General features: G+C 43.0%; 2 long non-coding RNA genes across 2 annotated transcripts; both read left to right on the plus strand.

Moving 5' to 3' along the window:
* Nucleotides 1-12,792: 12,792 nt before the first annotated feature.
* Nucleotides 12,793-13,016, plus strand: LOC123440880. The gene is made up of 2 exons (XR_006630365.1): nt 12,793-12,823; nt 12,905-13,016. It is a non-coding gene; the product is annotated as an uncharacterized LOC123440880 (long non-coding RNA).
* Nucleotides 13,017-13,879: 863 nt separating this feature from the next.
* Nucleotides 13,880-14,713, plus strand: LOC123440881. Its single transcript, XR_006630366.1, has 3 exons — nt 13,880-13,920; nt 14,392-14,442; nt 14,624-14,713. It is a non-coding gene; the product is annotated as an uncharacterized LOC123440881 (long non-coding RNA).
* The last annotated feature ends 1,780 nt before the right edge of the window (nt 14,714-16,493 follow it).

A 16,493-nucleotide genomic window follows, 5' to 3' on the forward strand; every position in this document is an offset into this window, starting at 1 on the left:
ATTGTTTCTAGAAGGACAACTGGTTGGACAATGCGAGCCTCCGAAAACAATATACAGATTTGTACCACATTGTTCGCGACAAGGATGATACTCTAGTGCAGGTGCTCAGTTCATTCCTGTCGAATATTTCTTTTGGGCGGGATTTGATTGCCCCCGTCTTATGTCATGGCAAAATTTGTTATCGTGATTGGAGCCAATTAACTTGACACAAGGACGGGATGTGTTTCGTTGGAACCTCACTACATATGGATGCTTCACTGTCGAGTCTATGTCCCATCTGCTCACGCATTTAGATGTCAAAGATTTCACTAAAATTTTAAATCTTCATGTGGTATTTTCGAAAGGGAGTTATGCTAATCAAAGACAATCTTGCCCGTCGCAGTTGGCACAGAATAAAGAGATGTAGTTTGCGATCTATCGTGGTCAGTCATTAAAATAACGTCTAATTTCTATCTGCCGACAAGTATCGTCAATGTTTTTGATCATTGGTTGGATGGGAGCATATGCCTTATTATGGGCAATGTGGCTATGTAGAAATGACTTGGTTTTGGATGGAAAGAACACCTGTCATTTGCAGGTTGTTTTTGGTTGTACGCACTCATTTCATATGTGGTCTACACTACCACTAGTAGAAAACGGGCCTTTGGCCGGGACCCTTTAGTCCCGGCCTGCCTCTGGGCCAGGACTAAAGGCCCGGCCACGTCGCCCCAATTCTCAATGCCTTCCTCGAGGCTTTAGTCCCGGCCCGTAAGGAGCCTTTAGTCCCGGTTCGTGTCCCAAACCGGGACTAAAGGGCTACGCGGTGGGCAATGGTGGTGGCAACCGTTCGTATCCCCCTTTAGTCCCGGTTGGTGGCTCAACCCGGGACTAAAGGCCTAACATGTGGCCTGCCGTAGTGGTGGCAACCGTTCGTATCCCCCTTTAGTCCCGGTTGGTGGCTCAACCCGGGACTAAAGGCCTAACACGTGGCCTGCCGTAGAGGTGGCAACCGTTGGTATACCTCTTTAGTCCCGGTTGGTAGCTCAACCCGGGACTAAAGGCCTAACACGTGGCCTGCTGTAGTGGTGGCAACCGTCCGTATCCCCCTTTAGTCCCGGTTGGTGGCTCAACCCGGGACTAAAGGCCTAACACGTGGCCTGCCGTAGTGGTGGCAACCGTTGGTATACCTCTTTAGTCCCGGTTGGTGGCTCAACCCGGGACTAAAGGCCCAAACGGTTTGCATCCCGCTCGTTTCGGGCGATGAAAAGCACGAACCGAAGCAGAGTCGCCATTTCTCAGTTTCTTCTTCTCTCTCGCTCTTCGCTCTGTTCTTCTCCTCTCTTCTTCCCTTCTCTTATTCCACCATGCCAACTCGCTTTGGAGAGGTGCTCGCACATGGCAAGACCAAGCTCGATGTCGTGTACACGAACGAGAGCAGGGAGATGCCGTATTTTCTTGAACAGTTGAAGGAACGATGGCTTGACGCGGCAATGGATCATGAGAAGTTCTTGGGGCTTGATCTGGAGTACACGGCCGATCAACGCGGTGTTGCCGTCATCCAACTATGCTTCGCACACCATGTCTTGATCTTCCAATGGGCGAGGTAAGTTTTGAGGCTTTCTTTGATCCAAGGTAATGACATTGTAAGTTTATTTGTTTCAATCATAGTTGGTTCCCTTCAAATAGTTGTAGTGAAACAATTTTGATTAGTTGAAGGGGAACACAATCTGATTGGAATAGTGTTTCATAATCTGAAAAATCGTATTAGAATCAACTAGTGTTTAATATGTTCCATTGGAATCATAGTTGGTTCGCTTCAAATAGTTGTAGTGAAACAATTTTGATTAGTTGAAGGGAACACAATCTGATTGGAATAGTGTTCCACAATCTGAAAATTCTGATTGGTTCAATATGTTCCATTGAAATCATAGTTGTACTGATACAGTTTTATGCGGTGTTCTTTGATCCAAGGTTATGAAAATTGCATATAGCTAGTGATCTATCTAGGTTCCATTGGATAGCAATATGATATGTCATAGTCATGAAAATTGCATATAGCTAGTGATCTCTCTAGGTTCCATTGGATAGCTATAGTGATATCTCTAGGTTCCATTGCATATGTTCTATTTGAATCCTAAAGATAATTTTCTCTTTAGTTGTAGTGAAACATGTTTCCTTATTGCAGCAGTATGTAACATTTGTTCCATTTTAATTTATTTCTGTTGCAGTAGTGACAAGCATTGTCCAGAACTCATGGACTTCCTTCGCAGCGGCATCACTTTTGCTACCGTTGACATAACGAACGACAAGCTGAAGATGAGGTACAACTTCGGTATTGAGATACCAACTGGTTGCCTCATTGATCTCCAAACGGTATTCAGGCTTCGACAAGTCAGGAGTTCGATGGCTCATATGGCAGTTGCCTTGATAGACGAGGAATATGGTGATATGAAGACCAATTTCCCAAAGTCTCAGCACAAACTTTGGGAGAAGGCCCCACTTGATTGTATCAACATTGAGTATGCAGCAAAAGATGCATACGTTTCATACGAGTTGTACCGCAAGATTCGAGTCGTCAACTATGGCCAGCGTCACCTCAAATAAGGTGGACATTCTGATTCAAATCGTCAACTATGGCCAGTGTCACCTCGAATATATATATCTATGATAGCTATTATTATGTACTGTTTGGACTAGTATCATGTACTGCTTGGACCAATTTATATATGTCTAGTTTCTGTTTGTGCCATTATAGTTTCCAAATTTGAATGGTTTAGCCCTTTCTAACTTCATTTGCTACTTTTGAATGGTTTAGCCCTTTCTAACTTCATGGTATCATGCATTTCGACCACATATATATACAAAAAAGTCTTCAGTTCAAATAAGTTCAAAAAATGAAATCCCTTTTGTAACAGATCTGTTTTTGATTAAAACAGTCATTTACAAATGAAAGACCATTAGTCCCACGTAGCGTGCCGCGGAACCACTTTTGTTGTGGGGGTCGCTTTTCCTTCTTCTCCTTGTGCTAGATATTTGTTATGCATTAGGGAAAGAAGGAATAGCGACCATCATCGACGGTCAAAAAGTCAGGTGAGGGAGTGTCCACCATACATGAGAGAAGAAGAATGCTGACTGTTGTTGTGGGGGTTGCTTCTCCTTCTTCTCTTTGTGCTAGATATTTGTTATGCACTAGGGGAAGAAGGAGTAGCGACCATCATCGACGGTCGAAAAATCAGGTGAGGGAGTGTCCACCACACATGAGAGAAGAAGAATGTCGACTGTTGCTGTGGGGGTCGTTTCTCCTTCTTCTCCTTGTGCTACATATTGGTTATGCACTAGGGGAAGTAGGAGTAGCGACCATCATCGACGGTTGAAAAATCAGGTGAGCTAGTGTCCACCATATATGGGAGAAGAAGAATGTCCACCATATACCATAGGTGAGCTAGTGTCCACCATATATGAAATTGTTGAAATTTCGTGATGTGCCTTTGAATGGTGCATTTTGAACACACAAAAAGTATGGAGTTCAAATAAGTTCAAAAAAATAAAATCCCTTTGTAAGAGATGAGTTATCGTTCGAAACGCTGATACTTCGAGAGAGATTGTCCGTTTTGTACACGAAGTGCATCCAGTTTTTGTCGTAGCCCTCTCAACTTTTTAACACATGCTATGTGGGTGAAATGATGATAGCATGCCAAGTTTCAACATTTTCAGAGTTCATTTGTAGTGCTTTTCAATTTCAGGGTCAACTAGCTCAAAAAAAATAAGTAAATGCACGAAGAATACCAAATGAAGTCAGAAATTGTTGAAATTTTGTGATGTGCCTTTGAATGGTGCATTTTGAATACACAAAAATTATGGAGTTCAAATAAGTTCAAAAAAATGAAATCCCTTTGTAAGAGATGAGTTCTCGTTCGAAACGTTGATACTTCGAGAGAGATTGTCCGTTTTGTACACGAAGTGCATCCAGTTTTTGTCGTAGCCCTCTTAACTTTTTAACACATGCTATGTGGGTGAAATGATGATAGGATGCCAACTTTCAACATTTTCAGAGTTCATTTGTAGTGCTTTTCAATTTCAGGGTTAACTAGCTTAAAAAAAATAAGTAAATGCACGAAGAATGCCAAATGAAGTCAGAAATTGTTGAAATTTTGTGATGTGCCTTTGAATGGTGAATTTTGAACACAAAAAAAGTATGAAGTTCAAATAAGTTCAAAAAAATGAAATCCCTTTGTAAGAGATGAGTTCTCGTTCGAAACGTTGATACTTCGAGAAAGATTGTCCGTTTTGTACACGAAGTGCATCCAGTTTTTGTCGTAGCCCTCTCAACTTTTTAACACATTCTATGTGGGTGAAATGATGATAGCATGCCAAATTTCAACATTTTTAGAGTTTATTTGTAGTGCTTTTTAATTTCAGGGTCAACTAGCTCAAAAAAAAAGTAAATGCACGAAGAATGCCAAATGAAGTCAGAAATTATTGAAATTTTGTGATGTGCCTTTGAATGGTGCATTTTGAACACACGAACAGTATGGAGTTCATATAAGTTCAAAAAAATGAAATCCCTTTGTAAGAGATGAGTTCTCGTTCGAAACGCTGAAACTTCGAGAGAGATTGTCCGTTTTGTACACGAAGTGCATCCGGTTTTTGTCGTAGCCCACTCAACTTTTTAACACATGCTATGTGGGTGAAATGATGATAGCATGCCAAATTTCAACATTTTTGTAGTGCTTTTGAATTTCAGGGTCAACTACCTCAAAAATAATAATTTAATAGTTTGGATATTCAAAATAATTACTTTTGAAAATAGAATATAGTTTTGCATTATTTATTCAATTTCAAACACTTTTCATTATCATAGTTTTGTCAAATTCTCAAATATGCAAAAAGAATTTTAATAAACATAGTTTTTAATTGAAAATAACAAAATAGATAATAGTTTGGATAGTCAAAATAATTATTTTGAAAATAGAAAATAGTTTTGCATTATTTATTCAATTTCAAACACTTTTCATTATCATAGTTTTGTCCAATTCTCAAATATGCAAAAAGAATTTTTAATAAACATAGTTTTTAATTGAAAATAACAAAATAGATAATAGTTTGGATAGTCAAAATAATTAGTTTTGGAAATATAAAATAGTTTTGCATTATTTAATCAACTTCAAACACTTTTCATTATCATAGTTTTGTCAAATTCTCAAATATGCAAAAATAATTTTTAATAAACATAGTTTTTAATTAAAAATAACAAAATAGATAATAGTTTGTATAGTCAAAATTATTAATTATGAAAATATAAAATAGTTGAAACTATATGAGAATTTATAGAGAAAATTGAATCTAAATTCAACTTTGAATTCAGGTTGAATTTTCTCCATAATTTCGAATATAGTTTCAATTTTCAGTGAGTTTAGGCCCGTAAGCCTGCTTTAGAGAGGAGCTCGATGGAGAAGCTCCGACGGGGCTTATAAACAAGTGTTAGTCCCCCTTGCTGGGCGAGGTGGGACTAAATTTATCGTGCAACCGAGGAGGGGCTATAGTCCCGGGTGGGGCCACGCCCCGGGACTAAAGACCCCCTTTAGTCCCGGTTGGAGCGCCGCGCCGGGACTAAAGGCCCCTGCTTTCCGGCTTCTGGTCTGCCGAAAAAGGGCCTTTAGTCCCGGGTCGTGGCTCCACCCGGGACTAAAGGGGGTCTGTAGTCCCGGATCGAGCCCCGAACCGGGACTAAAGATCCACCTATATAAGCGGGAGTTAGAAAATTATCCGACCCAAATCGCATTTCCTTCTCTCCTTCTTCCTCGTTCTCCTGCTCGGCACGGCACAACGACGAACTCGACGACGCCGTCAGGCTGCCCGTCGTCCTGCTCGCCGCCGCCGTCCTCCTCACCGCGCGCCGCCCTCCTCGCCGCGCGCCGCCCTCCTCCTCGGCGCACGTCGCGCCGTCCTCCTCGGCGCGCGCCGTCGACACCTCCGGCCGGTAAGCCCCCCGCCCCCTCCTCCCCAACACTCCGGCCAGTAGAAGAAAAGAAGAAAAAGGAGAAGAAAAGAAGAAAAAGGAGAAGAAAGGAAGAAAAAGGAGAAGAAAGGAAGAAAAAGGGAAGAAAAGAAGAAAAAGATTTTTTTTGTCATTTAATTCCTATTGTTATTAGGTTTGTGCTAGATTATTATGGTTAGTAATATTTACAATTAGGAAAAAGGAAAATAAGAAGAGGAGGAGAAGAAGAGAAGAAAAAGGAGAATAAGAAGAGGAGGAGAGGAGAAGAAGAGGAAAAATAGAAGAAGAGGAGAAGTAGAAGAAGAGAAAAAATTAAAAGAGGAGGAGAGGAGAAGTAGAAGAAGAGAAGAGGAGAATTAGTAGAAGAAGAGGAGAAGTAGAAGTAGAAGAAGTAGAAGAAGAGGAGAAATAGAAGAAGAGGAAAAATTAGTTTAGGGTTACAAGAAGAGGAAACATTGTATAGTGTATATGCTTAAGTGTTAATAGTGTTTCTTAGATTATTGCTTAATTTTGCTATTGTATATGCTTAAGTGTTAATAGTTTAATTTTGCTATTGTATATGCTTAAGTTTTAATAGTTTATTTTTAGCAAGAAAATTAATAGAACTAGTTTATTTTTTAGTTCATTTTACTATGCCTATCCCGCATCCTCGTCGTCGACTCGGCGGAGGACACCTGCTTGATCAGAGGGGCCCTGTCCGGGACTGGGCTCCACCCGGCTGGTATTGGGAGGTGCTACCTTCCGGGGGGCGTAGGTTGGTGAGGAGCCAGCCCATCGTTGACCCGATCCTTGTTTGGTGGCGGTAGCGTGGGCCAGTGAGGGTGCCGAGGCTTCCGGATACCGCGGAGGTGGTACGTCACCGTGTCAGCGAGGAGGATGAGCACGTCCGTCGCTACATGGTTGCGTTGGAGGGCAGGTTCGAGCATACCTGGCAGGTTCTTCGGGGATGTCACTAGAGCTATGATCCTGTGATGGTTCCTTCTCTTTGGGTGTCCACCGCCCGCGCCGATACCCGTCGGGCGATACGGTTCTAGATGTATCAGTGATGCTATATGTATGATAGTATCCGAGGAGTATTAGTGATAATATTTGACGATGTACGGACAAAAGAGATGATGTATTTCCTTATAATTGAATGCATGCTAATTTGAATACTACTTTATTTTACGATTTGGTTTTGCTTATTGGATGCTCAAATTGGAAAAGTACTCCTACTTTGAATACTATGCCGAAATCTAGTAGTCCCGGGTGGAGCCACGACCCGGGACTAAAGTTGTTTTGGAACGGAGTTCCTGATAGAATAATTCTTTTTTGGTACAAAGGTTAAGAGAATCCGTTTTATGCAGAACTATGGATCCACATATCAGGAACCTCGAAGAGGAAGAACTTCTCGAAGATATAATCAAAGACGGCCCCGACGTTGAACCAGCTGAATCTCCATCATCATATCTAAACCCCTGCAGATATGGAATGGAGGTCGAGCGACACGAAGATGAAGCCGATGGGGCAGGAGATAGGTCCAATGACGGGGAAGGTGATAGCTCCACTGATGGAGAAGCCGGTGGAGAAGCCGGTGAAGAAATAATAAAGTCCGGCGAGGTATACATATGAAGTTCGACAATCATTTGTAATATGTGAAAAATATTGGAGATAGCTCTATATTGTATACATATACATTCATTTGACGAATGTTTCTCCCTCTTAGGCCTCCACATCGAGCAAAGCTATGAAACGAGGCCCGACTAGAAAGTTGGATGCACGGACGCATTACACCTTTGAGGTGATATTGCCTACGGGCGAACCCAAGCTTCCTAAGAATGTTGTTGATACATTCAAGAAGAAATGCGGAGTTCTCGTTAGGAATCACGTCCCGATCAGCGTTCGGGAGTGGAACAAGCGCAAAGGGGCAGCCGATAGTGACTATGTCGCCGAAAGGTACAAAGATAATCTTTGGAATGATCTCATGTCACATTTCAACCTGCCAGAATGTGAGAATGAAGACGCCGCATACAAACTGAGGGCCAAAGTCAAGCAGTGGACTCTAAAGAAGATGGCCGAACTGTTCCGTAGCTGGAAGAAGCTATGGAAAAATTATCTGAAGACAAAGAAAGTGCCAGTATTCGAGGGGTATCTTGCCAAGCAGGCGAATCACTGGAAGGCATTTCAAGAGTACAACGAGTCAGAAGATGCCCAGGCATTATCAGAAAAGAACAAGATAAATGCCGACAAGAAGAAATATCACCACAAGCTGGGGCCAGGGGGCTATGAGACTGCCGTCCCAAAGTGGGATAAGAAAGAGCAAGATCGGCTAGATAAAGGCATCGTACCTGAACCACACCATGATGAGTGGGAATTGAGAGCAAGAAATTGGTTCCTTGCGCATGGTGGGTCGTACGACGAAAAAACAGGGGACCTCATCTGCAGTGACGGTCTTAGGATACCCAGGGAGAATTGGAAAAGGATAGTGAAAGAAATTAAGGAGGGAAAAAGAAAGTTCACTGCAGATAGAGAGAAAGATTTGCTCACACTGGTCCTCGGCAATGACGAACATGGAGGACGAACGCGAGGCTTCGGTCCTTCTTACCCGTGGTGGCTTGGGTTTGCCAGAGACCAGGACACTTACAGAAGCTGAGAGAGAGCAAAGAAGCGGCAGCAGGATGAGGAGAATGACAAGTTCAACCAGTTGCTTGCCAGGATTAACGAGAAATAGAAGCAGATTGATGAGCTTAGAGGAGTAGCGCGCCACGAAAATCCTGCACTTGATATTACCGACGCCCCATCTAAGCGAAAAAGCAGCGTGGCTGAATCTGAGGCCCCGCCCGACGATGCACAAAGAATGATAGAGGGCGGTCCCGGCTACCCCGTGGATGGAATCAAGGAGTCAACATCATGTGAACTCCATCAGAAATTCAAGAACATATCCATGAATGTGGCCGTCGGACAAGCTTTACCTTGTGGCCCTGATGCACGCTGGCATGGTCGTGAGATTCCAGCTGGCTTTGCTAAACTTGGGGTGGATGAAATCATGGCGGGGTTTCATGATATGGAGCTCGACATAGCTGGACCCGAAGATGAGAGGACACTCGGAGAAGTACTGAGTGGAGTCATCCTATGGGACAAGAACTACATCAAGCTTCCAGGCTCGGCCCCAAGGACAACACCGCCTCCGAATCGTCGCAGGTCACCTACATCTCCATTACCTCCAAGCCCTCCACATGACGTCGGCCAGCACAACACGAGTCCATCTCGATCACCGCCTCCGTACTTGGGTCGTCCGTCTCGGCCGCCGCCCGCACAGGATACTGAGCGGAAGCGTGCCACCAAGAACGCTCCGCTGACGATTTCTAAGCGACGGAGCCCCCCAAAGCGCAAACGGTCGCCCCTCCCAAAGGTACCTCATGCTAATCTTCCTATCAGACCTTATGATCGTACCCCCGAGGAAAACGCCAGGATAGCAAAGGAACATCATGATGCGCAGATGAAAAAGAAGGAACCCGAGCCCCGCCCGAAATACACCGAGAAGCAAATAGCATTTGCAAAATACTTCACGACCCTTCCATCATAGTATGACTTACACCATAAGCCTAATGACTATACACGCACATTGCAGAAGGAAGTGAAAAAGAGCAGATCACGTGCAAGTGCAAGTGGGAGCAAATCAAGTTCAACTACAAGCAAGAAAAAAATCAGACGTTCCTCAGCTTGGACAACAGGCCAAATAGTCGATCCCACCCCTCAAGGTGTTAACCGAGAATGTTCCCCCTCCGGTGCAGGGGCAAGATTTTGAATTAGCAAAGAAGTGGGCGACTGAATGGGGTGTCTCGGTTGAAGATGTTCTGGCTTCCCAAGACGACAGGTTACCCAAGGCTGTGGTAGCCCCTAAGCCACAGTTTGTCATGGGAGAGCCTTTCGTCAGCAAAGATGATCTCCCAACAAATATGCGTTACTTGCATACATGGTACTTAAGTGAATCAAAGAATGGGAGAACGATGATCGTGGTGAGTGTCCCACGGGAGTACTACGGCCGCCCCGAAGAAATCCATATCGACTTTGATGAACTCTTCCAGATGTACAATGGCGACGCCCTCGACAAATCGCTTATGAGTTGCTATTGTCTGTAAGTTTTTCAATTCGTTGTCTACATATATCTTGTTTAGTTATTTCAATTCATTGTCTATATATAACTTGTACTCTATTATGCAGAATGAAGATTCTGGATTGTAAAAGTAAGAACATCCTAAATATTGGTTTTATTGACCCAGATAAAATACATATAGCGACGCTAACTGATAAACCCAAGGAGACGGAGGAAAACCTTCTAAGGTTTCTAAGAGATCAAAATTTCTGTGACCACATACTGTTTCCATACAACTTCAGGTGAGGGTCTTTACTCTGTTGTGTCCATTCACTTATAAGTGTAATTGATAAGTTACTCACACACACACACACACACACACACACACACACACACATATATATATATATATATATATATACATGTGCAGCTCTCATTGGATTCTGTTGGACATTCAAATTGATAAGGGAAGAGTTGATGCCTTCGACCCATTATCGAGACCCTTGGAACAGTTCCAAAGCCTGCAGGACATGCTCCAAGGGTAATTTCAATCATTCTTGCGCTCTATCGGTCTCTTTCGATGATTTTCTGATATATCAATTAATGAAAAACTTAGCAAATCATTATCCTTGTCGGGCAGGGTTTGGAAGCGGTTCAAGTGCGTGACTCCCGGTATCGAGCCTCAGAAGCTGACCTTTAGAGCGGCTCAGGTAAGTAGTAGTATGATATACTTCTATTTTCAATACATTTATGATGCTAGATTATTATTTTGATTATATATATTCTATTCTCATAAAGTGCGACCAGCAGCCACGGGGGACGCATCTATGCGGATACTATGTTTGCGAGACCATTCGCACGTTTACCTCTGAGCACAAGGATCACAGATTCGACGTAAGCAATGAACATTCACACCTCTATTTTTACCCGTCATTCTTTGTTATCATGATTGATATTCATATTCATCTCCTCTTCTTATATAGTACACGACCATGAGGACGAAGGTCCTACCAGAGCAACGCGCGATTGCTGTTGAAGAGGAGCTTGCGACCTTTCTCAGGACGGAAGCTATAGATGACAAATGACGATTTAATGTAGCTAGGGGTCATTAGTGATGTTCGTCCATGTAATCGAATAGACGGGCTCTAGTCCCGATAATTCAGATCTCAATATAATTGTATATATATGCTCGCTTGTAAGATAAGTTAATCTTATATATATATGCATAATTATTTCTATTTAAATTATATGAAAACTAATTCCCGAACACCAAACGAGGCATCACGTTAATCTCCCGAACACCTAAACCCTAAAACCCTAAAACCCAAAAATAATTTCATTAAAAAAACCAAAAAATAAGCAAAATCTGAAACTCTTTAGTCCCGGTCCGTGTAACGAACCGGGACTAAAGGTCCTGCCCCTGGGGCGCTACAAGGCGCCCACGTGGAGCACCTTTAGTCCCGGCTTGTAACAGGTCCGGGACTAAAGGTTAGGCCTTTAGTTCCGCCCCTTTAGTCGCGGTTGGTGAACTGGGACTAAAGCACCTTACGGGCCGGGGCTAAAGGACCCGTCCCCACTAGTGCTCGTTAGCTTCCTTCCTTGCGTTCACAATAGCATCCATGTCAATTGTTAGCTCATCATCTCCTTTCCTCTTCTTCTTTTCTTTTGCGTCTTTCTTGCCTTCATTTGATCTTTTTGGCTTGGAGTAGGCAACCGAGTTTGGTGTAGAGCTTCTCTTACTGTCATCACTTGATGGCTCCTCCTCATCATCATCCAAATCATTAGTTTGCTTGTGTTAGTTGGTCTCCTCATTGACACCTTCACGGGGCTTTCATTTCTCATCATCATTCAACTCATCATAGCAATGGGGCAAGGTAAATGGCCTGACTCACTTCTAGGAAAAGGGCTATAGATGATATAGATACTAATGGTGCACCACACAAGCAGTGCGCCACTACTATATAGTAATGGCGCACCATGTGAGGTGTGCCATTAGTGTGGTAGATAATAATGGCGCACCACACTCTCGGTGCGCCACTACTATATTTTTTTTATTTTTATCTTTTTTGCAGAACTACTAATGGCGCACCAGAAGCTGGTGCGCCATTAGTAACCTGCTTACTAATGGCGCATCTGTTAGTAGTGCGCCACAACTATAATTTTTTTTTTGTTTTTTTTGCAAACTACTAATGGCGCACCACAGCTAGTGCGCCATTAGTAACCAGTGTTACTAATGGCGCATCTGTTGCTGGTGCGCCATTACTATTTTTTTTGCAGAACTACTAATGGCGCATCAGAGGAGGTGCGCCTTTAGTAACCAGGGTTACTAATGGCGCATTTTGCAGGTGGTGCGCCACTACAATAAAAAAAATTAATTTTTTTTACCCCCCACCCCCTCCGAGGCCACTCTCTCTCCCGTGCCCACTCTCTCTCTCTCCACACCCCACCCCCTCCCCCGTGTTGCCGCTCCCACGCTCTGCACCGCGCGCATGGCTCCCTCCTTCCCTCCCTCCCGCCGCCGCGCCCTTACAATACCCGCCGCCGCTCCCACGCAGGGCTCGAGATCCGGGCCCGCTTCGCCTCCGGCCGCCACAGCCGCGTCTACTCTGGCCGCTACAACGGCCGCGAGGTCGCCATCAACGGGAAGGGACCCCGAGGCCCAGAGCCACGCACCCAACCACCGGAGCGGAGCCGAAGCCGGAGCCCCCCACGTGCAGCGGCGCCACCTCCCCGCCGGCAAATTCCGCGTCGACGGGCGCCGCCCCAACGAGGTGAGCTCCCGCTCCCTCCCTCTCGCCTTCGTCCGGTTCCAACTAGGCTGGCTCTGATTCTTCGCGGCCGGCGTCTCGCAGATGCGGCAGCTCAAGGGCGAGGTCGGCGTCGTCTCCAGGGCCGACGGCTCGGCGCTCTTCGAGATGGGCAACACCAGGGTCATCGCCGCCGTCTACGGGCCCCGAGAGGTACGCCCATGTCCCTCATCTTGCCCATTGTATCTGACCCATCCATAGGTTTAAACAACCTACCCAGGTGTCAGTTGTAACTTTAGCACCCAAAGATCTATTTGCACTAAAAACTCCCCTTGTTTGCTTTGCTATTGTCTGTTTTCCTGAAAAATCCCAGTGTCAGCATAAGACAGTAATGCATGCTAAGACAAAAACTGATAGGCATGCTTTTATTTAGTTGGTTGTACTATTCTGGATTATATGAGTGTACGACTTGTTGATATATGGGTTTATTCTGGTTGAGATGCTTTGTAATTATCATAGTGCAAACTAGATAAATCTCCACTTCTATAAATTTCTGAGTTGGTGACGGTCCGTTCACCTTCGGAGATCTGCCATACCACAATTACCGTACACTCTATTGTAGACAGATGCACCACGATTTTCGGTTAGTTGATTCGCTCAATGTATATTTTGAGATATCTTTTTATTTGCACAATTTAGGGGCTAGGATGACAAATTTGTTTAAGCATTTAAGAGAACTTGTACAGCAACACACGGGTATTTAGCTAGTAAACTTAAAAGCCCACTCTTGGCTACATCCTTTTTTTTTGCAGTAAAGCTATTAAGCTAGTGTGCATGTTAAGTTAATAGTTTAGAAAGGTTGAGGAGCTTATGAGTTACTCCAACAAACACTTGTCTTATATTCTTATTCTTGTCATAATAAAAGTGCCACTATGTTGGTGAATTTAGCATTGACCTTACCATCTTTATCATAATTATGGTGGATGCAAATGATTTGAAAGTTTCAGTTGTTTCATTCAGGACCAATTCAAGTTGTCGATGAATATTTCAATGATGTACTTCTGAACTGCTATGATGCAATAGGAATAATGCTTATGATTCGGATAATTCACCAGCACCAGGTATTTCTCCTTTTATCTTATGAATGAATGAATAACTAGATAGAGTTTTATTCCTGTTGTAGGAGTAAAATTTATCTTATGTTCTGAAAGCGGTTGCAGGGTTGCAGCCTTTCATGTTCTGTAGAGGGATATCCCTGTAATATATAAACTAGTACTAGTCCAATATTTACTGTTAAACAGTCCAAGCAGCAAGGGAGAATTGTCATTTTGCTAGATTATTCTCGCTGATTTTCACCAGAAACTGGCCAAAATTACCCCCTTTCCCCGTAATGTTTATTTTATTTCATTCTTTAAAGAGTAACTGATAAATTATTTGCAAGAGCATATCTAAATCTCTATATGTTGTTAGATTCTTTCAAGTAGTCCATAAAGTGGTGCAACCCTGTGTAAATTGGTAACTGAATGTTTGGCAAAGCATGCTAGCATGACCCGTGCGAAACATATATCTGAATGGAATTTATGTTTGTGCAGCTTATCATGTTTAAGCGGCGAATTCCATGTTTGGACTCTTACCTAGACAAGGTTTGTTCTGACTCCCTCCTTGTTTACTCCTTCAAATTCTATATCAACTTTACTTGAGAGTTACCTTTGTCAATGTGGGTGTTACCATTAGGAAAGCTCATGCTAAATTGGATGAGAGTCTGTCTTCTGTTCCACATTCCAAAATTAGGCTGAATCATCTTTCATGTTGCACAATGGGCAGGTTAACATGTCACTCTGGCCTCGCTTCAAGATGGTCTTTGACTTGCATTTGAGCAGCTTGCGGAATGCTAATATTAAGACTCTTTGGGAGAAGTGATTTAAGTGGGTTAAGTGGGATCAAGTGGGTTCCCACTTTTTAAATGTAGTATGTAATTGCATAGGAAGGAAACTGGAAATCTATAGAAAATTTCATAAGATGGTAGAATAATAAATCTATAAGATGGTAGAATAATAAATCTATAGAAAACCACTTATAAAACAGAAATATAACTATAACTACAAGAAACAGAATCATGTAGCATATCTGAATCACTATAGCTGCTTCCTTAATATAGACTACTGTATGGACTACCTGTTGCTGCTTCCTTAATATAGACTACCTGCTGCTGCTTCCTTAATATACCCCCTGTATGGACTACCTGTTGCTGCTTCCTTAATATAGACTACTTGCAGCAAAAAAAGCCTCTCTCAAGATAGACTACTTGTAGCAAAAAAACGCAGAAACAAACCCCTTAATGATGCTGCTTGGAGCAGCAACAAATCCAATGTCCCCTGTATGGACAGTGAGGCACAGCCGCGACGCCGCGACACCTCCTGCGTAGGCTGGAAGGCTTGTGGATGGGGTTGGTGGATAGGTGGGACTCCAGTGGGCAAATAGGGTTAGCCCACTTATTTTTTTCTCTGTCCAGTGGGAGCCCAATTAATCAATTTAAGTGGGATGAACCCACTAATCCCACTTATTCCCAGATCCACCTACAGCAGGAGCCATGCGATGGTGGGATCCCTCTGAACAATTTATCATTTCGCTCTTTCCAAATCCCCCAAGTGGAAACTGCGAACACATCCATAAACATTGGCATGTTCCAATCAGCTCTACCAGCATGGATCATTTGCAGTCTATAGTCTATGTCAGGCCCGATAATGCCCAGGGTTGCCCAACAGTCTACAGTCTATGTCAGGCCCGATAATGTTTGTGAATACATGATTGTCCCCACTTGTATGGCTATTTTCTAATGGGCGTCTCACCTGTATGTATGTTTATATCATCAGGATTGCCTTGCCTGTTATCATCTTTGATTCCTTCTTATGGAGTACTATCTTTTCCTTCCCCTCTTTTTTGCGAATGGAGTGGATTCAGAATAGTGCATTTCCTCCACTTGTGCATGTTAGATGCAGGTCTCTCCGATGTATACTGATATTTTTACTATACCGGTGGTTACTTATCCCGCAAAATAAAACAAAATCATCAACAGAGAATATTCAGTATTTGTATGACTATTTTCTTTGATCTGATCACCCTGAAAATATCATTTGCATGCATACTTGACTCTGCTGATGTTTGTTGACATTTTGATTATGTCAGTCATTACTCTGTACTTTGCTAATGACATTGGCATGCATACTTGACTCTGCTCATGTTTATTGATATTTGATCGTATCAGTCATTGCTCTGTACCTTGTAAAAAATGTCATTACTTTGTGATTTTCTGGTGTTGCTATTTATTTACATTGCAGTAGGACGACGACGGGAGGACGAGGACGTCGACGGTGATTACAACCAGGAGGATGAACCCACCCATTGCCACGCGGATGCTCTTTGGACTATGATATGAACATGAAGGCATTTGTTTTAGTGCCAAATATTACTTACTAATGCCCGCAAAGTATCGTTGTTGCTATGGAGCTATGTATGTATGGATGCTATGGAACTATATGTATATATGGATGCTATGGAATTTTGGATGTATGGATGCTATGGAGTTTTGATATATGGATCATGAAATTTGTTATGCAACTTTGCATATATGTTATGTGTTGTGGATCAGTAAAACTATTGGGCACATATTATGTATTATATATTTGATATATAT

This window comes from Hordeum vulgare, chromosome 3H (genome assembly GCF_904849725.1).
Source record: "Hordeum vulgare subsp. vulgare chromosome 3H, MorexV3_pseudomolecules_assembly, whole genome shotgun sequence".
Classification (NCBI taxonomy): domain Eukaryota; kingdom Viridiplantae; phylum Streptophyta; class Magnoliopsida; order Poales; family Poaceae; genus Hordeum; species Hordeum vulgare.